Here is a 6,007-nt window from a genome sequence, read left to right as displayed (position 1 = left end):
CTGATCATTTAACACTGAATTATAGGCCACAATGTGATGCATTGGTGTGAAAATGGAGAGATTTGGACAATGTCAAATATTTACAGACATCACAGGTCCACCAAACTTGGTATATTTGCACTTTGTAACCGTTTGAACACACCCACAAAGTTTGGGGGTCGTACGCCCTTGTTTACCATATTCACCTATTTATCATCAATAATGTCATTTTTTTCAGACTTAAAAAGCATTTATAAAAATTTCAAAAATGATGTTGGAGCTCCATCGATTGGAATTTGAGTGAATTACACTTTAGTCCATTTGACAGTTGGTTTGCGACATATAACTGACTAAACTGATAGGCAATTGGAGTATCATGTCATTTGAGATGCATTTCAATGTTAATTTTGTCAATTTGATGCACTTTTAATTAACCTGCAATCTTTTTGTATTTGCTAATGGTTTTTACTTGATAGTTAAACATTGGTGAATATGTTTGCGTGGGTTTTATCCAAAGTAATGTTAGTCATTCAAAAACAAAAAAACACGACACAATGAGAAAGATGATCTTAAACAGAAAGAATTACAGAGACAGATGTGGACGTTTAAATTATAACTTCAGAGCCATTACTGGTGTTTGTCGATTTTGCAACTGGTTACCTTATGACGTTTATTAATTTGTTATCATTTTTTCAGTCTAAGTCCATAAACACCAGCTCATAAATATTTAAAATACTATTTGGTACTTGTGGTCACAGATGGATGTTGTCAGGAGCTAGCTAAACGTAAAGACAATACAATGTTTGGATTATCATAGTTCTACACTCTCCAGAGATTTGTATATACCACCAATATGCCAATGAAATAATGACCAGCATCACTATGAACTGTCTGATACCTGGTACAGTTGAAACAACTACCGTATTTTCCGGACTACAAGTCGCACCTGAGTATAAGTCGCTCTTGTCATAAAACGTGTCATTAAGAGAAAAAACATATATAAGTCGCTTCGGTGTATAAATCGCATTTATCCACTGAAGTCTTCATCCTCTGTGTCGCTGTGAAGGTCTCACTATCACCCAGCTAGCTATCCATCCAGTTAAACACTTTCAAAGAAACTCCGGCACAGATGTCAGATTTACTGAAGTTGAATGAATTGGTGAAACTGTAAACACAATACAGACATGGCACACTGTTATTAACAGACGAGCTGAATAAACAAAATAATCCACACAATGAACTACGGCACATAATACTGATACGCTAATTAGCCTAGCCGCTAATTAGCTTAGCCACTTGGAATTCTCACTATATTTATACAGTCGCTGTTTAACACAACTCCTGCTTCATCCGGTGTCGATGAAGCAGCATGTCCTGCTCCGGGCTGTCGTCAGACTCTCCACCAGAATCAGCTCCGATTAGACCGACTGAATCCCGACAGGATGGTGTCGGTCGTCACTGAAGCCCATGCTGTGTCGATCATGGATGTATAATAAGAACGTGTCGATCCAGCCCACAACATCCTGGAAAGTTACGTGATGCATCCTCCCAGTTCCCGTGACTTTTTTCTTCTTCGGTGGTACAGCAGTTTTCAGTTATCACGATTGTGGCATCTATTGGCCAGAATTTGAACGCAGTCAGACAAAATTCAATATATAAATCGCTTCGGATTATAAGTCGCAGGACCAGCCAGACAGGTAAAAAAACTGCGACTTATAGTCCGGAAAATACGGTAAAATAACTGTTAGAAATATGTAATCATGTGTCTATCTTAAATTAAAAATAAACAATTAGTTAACAAGCCATATCATCCAACACAGTCTCACGGCATTTCGTGTTATAGTCACGAAATTAATCTATTGATTCGTGTTCACCAACACGATTTTCCAATTTTTTTCGTGTGACACAGAACGATTTTAAAAGCAATGTAAATAATAACAAATTAAATTATACAATTTAAAATAAAAGGGATAGGGTTAGGCTTAGGGTAAGATATTGAGTAAGAAAATGTTTTTATGAACCACACAGCTTCTGGTCTTCCAAGACCCGACCGGACAAAAAGACGTGGTGCAGGCACGAAACATCCTACCAATAGAAATACATTGCTTTTAAAATCGTTCTGTGTGACACGAAAAAAATGCGAAAATCGTGTTGGTGAACACTGTTAGAAATTAAAATCAATGTTTTATGGCATAATTTAGTTTCAAGGTTCAAGGTTCAAGGTTCTTTATTGTCAATCTGACATAGCTACAGAGTAATTATGCAGTTGAAAATCTTATGTCACAGGCTTCTCCAACAATGCAACATAATAACATAACATAATAACAATAAGAGCAAGAGCAATACAAAAATAATAATAGTTATAAAAATGAAATAAAGTTATGATGTGGAATAGTGCAGTATGAGTCTATATACAAGTTATTGGAATGATATATATATATTAGGTATTAGATACATACTACTGAGTAGCAGTTGAATGTTTGAAGTTGTTTCAACAGTTCAATTTTTTAACAGTCTCACTAAGTTTAAACTTACCATCAGTTTAAAAGCTGTTTTATTCTGGAAAAAAACGGAAGTTCTCGTAAAATCTCAATGCCAAGCTTTTATTCTGAAAGTCCTTCATCTCCGGTTAGCATTTAGCATGTGGCTAATATTACGATTTCTAAAAATGTGAATGTAAAGTGAAAATGACACGGAGTGTTGCACACCAAAACCTACTGACTTTAACATTACATCTATAGACGTCGAGATATTCCTTAGCTTCTGCTTGTTTATAACCACGTTACTCAATTAAATTACTCATCTAAACCTTTTCAGAGACTGCATTAGTCTCATTATTTTAAGTTTCTTTCCTGGGAGCGAGAAGATCACAGTTCATCAATAACACAAATCAATAGATTAAATTAATTTCGTGACTATAACACGAAATGCCGTGAGACTGAGTTGTATCATCAGTTTGTCCAACAAAGGAAAAAATACTAACTCAGCTGCAGCTATTCAGGCCGTTTTTAGTTAATTTGTCCATGCTTTGAGATGTCCGTTATCACGAACAACGAGTGGGCATGAAGACAAGAGAACCTTACCTGGATTAGGCACAGGACTTTGGTCTGCGTTTTGACCTCACAGTAAAATATATCTGCGATGGTCATTGAGTGTGTCCAGCCCCTTCTTCTTCTCTTTCCTATCTCTTGGCAAACCAATTCACCAATAAATGTTAATCAATTAAGTACTAGCATAACCATCCTATAACTTTGACACTTTTAAAGTGTGTTTCTGGTTCATGAAAGCTAGTTGTTACATTTTGGTTGACGCAAAATGTGTCGTTCAGCAATCTGCTCCACCCTCGTGTAAACTATCAAAAAACATATCTATAGCCAAAATGCCAAACTCCAGGCTAGAGTCGTTCGTGGGCGTTGTTGTATTAGAGACCGCTTCTAGCCAAGAAACAGTGCAGCAATGCCGATCACTCAAACTGTTTCCTGATTGGGCGTAACACATTATAAAAGAGAGAAGGAATCATGGTGATCACTGGATGCGATCCAACACATTTGTTCTGTGGGGGGTGTGTGTCTCTATTAGCAAATCAACAGCATACGAATGAAAGGTAGGAGTCAAATGTAAAAAGTTACGACTTCCTTTAAATAAAGGTTTAGATTCAATGGGTCAGCTGGTTGTTTTGGGTCCAGTATTTTTCTTGCACCATTACATATACTCACTGCAGGACACACACAACCAAACACACGAACAAACAAAGAATAAACACATACAAAAAAAAATGTGTATGTATTTTTTATTTGATTATTAGGAAGTCTAATAGTTTTAGAACAAGATGGCAGTGTTACGTAATATTAATATGATTAATATTTAATGTAAATACATTATGTACTGAAATGCACATGCAGATATACTTAAAACCACAACAAGCTAAAATGACTTGAACTATAGAAGAAAATACTAATGTAAAGCCTCAATAAAAGTATACTTGTTTAGTATGGTGGAGAAATCAATAGTAGTGTTTCCATAGCATTTCCACAAAGAAGCTACACTCACAGTTTTCAAATATAATATAAAGTCATATATTATAGAACTTTACTGTAGGATATATTTATGTCACTGACGGTTTATTTGGAGCTTCGGCCGGAGAATTCACAAGACATGTCCCGGGCCACGAGTTGACCACACGGTAGAGATGCCACAATCAATTCTGAAGAACTCTACCCCAGACCCATGTTAGCTAGTTCAGAGAGAATAATCAACATTGAGCAGAACAAGATAGAACCATAACACCTTTATCAGCTGATCCAACAGGCAGGAACATAGAACCATAACACCTTTATCAGCTGATCCAACAGGCAGGAACATAGAACCATAACACCTCTATCAGCTGATCCAACAGGCAGGAACATAGAACCATAACACCTCTATCAGCTGATCCAACAGGCAGGAACATAGAACCATAACAGCTCTATCAGCTGATCCAACAGGCAGGAACATAGAACCATAACACCTCTATCAGCTGATCCAACAGGCAGGAACATAGAACCATAACACCTCTATCAGCTGATCCAAGAGGCAGGAACATAGAACCATAACACCTCTATCAGCTGATCCAACAGGCAGGAACATAGAACCATAACACCTCTATCAGCTGATCCATCAGGCAGGAACATAGAACCATAACACCTCTATCAGCTGATCCAACAGACAGGAACATAGAACCATAAAACCTCTATCAGCTGATCCAACAGGCAGGAATAGAGAACCATAACACCTCTATCAGCTGATCCAACAGGCAGGAACATAGAACCATAACACCTCTATCAGCTGATGCAACAGGCAGGAGGAACATAGAACCATAACACCTCTATCAGCTGATCCAACAGGCAGGAACATAGAACCATAACACCTCTATCAGCTGATCCAACAGGCAGGAACATAGAACCATAACACCTCTATCAGCTGATCCAACAGGCAGGAACATAGAACCATAACACCTCTATCAGCTGATCCAACAGGCAGGAACATAGAACCATAACACCTCCATCAGCTGATCCAACAGGCAGGAACATAGAACCATAACACCTCTATCAGCTGATCCAACAGGCAGGAACATAGAACCATAACACCTCTATCAGCTGATCCAACAGGCAGGAACATAGAACCATAACACCTCTATCAGCTGATCCAAGAGGCAGGAACAGAGAACCATAACACCTCTATCAGCTGATCCAACAGGCAGGAACATAGAACCATAACACCTCTATCAGCTGATCCAACAGGCAGGAACATAGAACCATAACACCTCTATCAGCTGATCCAACAGGCAGGAACATAGAACCATAACACCTCTATCAGCTGATCCAACAGGCAGGAACATAGAACCATAACACCTCTATCAGCTGATCCAACAGGCAGGAACATAGAACCATAACACCTCTATCAGCTGATCCAACAGGCAGGAACAGAGAACCATAACACCTCTATCAGCTGATCCAAGAGGCAGGAACAGAGAACCATAACACCTCTATCAGCTGATCCAACAGGCAGGAACATAGAACCATAACACCTCTATCAGCTGATCCAACAGGCAGGAACATAGAACCATAACACCTCTATCAGCTGATCCAACAGGCAGGAACATAGAACCATAACACCTCTATCAGCTGATCCAACAGGCAGGAACATAGAACCATAACACCTCTATCAGCTGATCCAACAGGCAGGAACAGAGAACCATAACATCTCTATCAGCTGATCCAACAGGCAGGAACATAGAACCATAACACCTCTATCAGCTGATCCAAGAGGCAGGAACATAGAACCATAACACCTCTATCAGCTGATCCAACAGGCAGGAACATAGAACCATAACACCTCTATCAGCTGATCCAACAGGCAGGAACATAGAACCATAACACCTCTATCAGCTGATCCAACAGGCAGGAACATAGAACCATAACACCTCTATCAGCTGATCCACACAGGCAGGAACATAGAACCATAACACCTCTATCAGCTGATCCAACAG

The sequence above is a fragment of the Trematomus bernacchii genome, unplaced genomic scaffold (assembly GCF_902827165.1).
Source record: "Trematomus bernacchii unplaced genomic scaffold, fTreBer1.1, whole genome shotgun sequence".
NCBI lineage: Eukaryota > Metazoa > Chordata > Actinopteri > Perciformes > Nototheniidae > Trematomus > Trematomus bernacchii.
The sequence above is the reverse complement of the archived record's forward strand: the minus strand, read 5'-3'. Positions refer to the sequence as shown.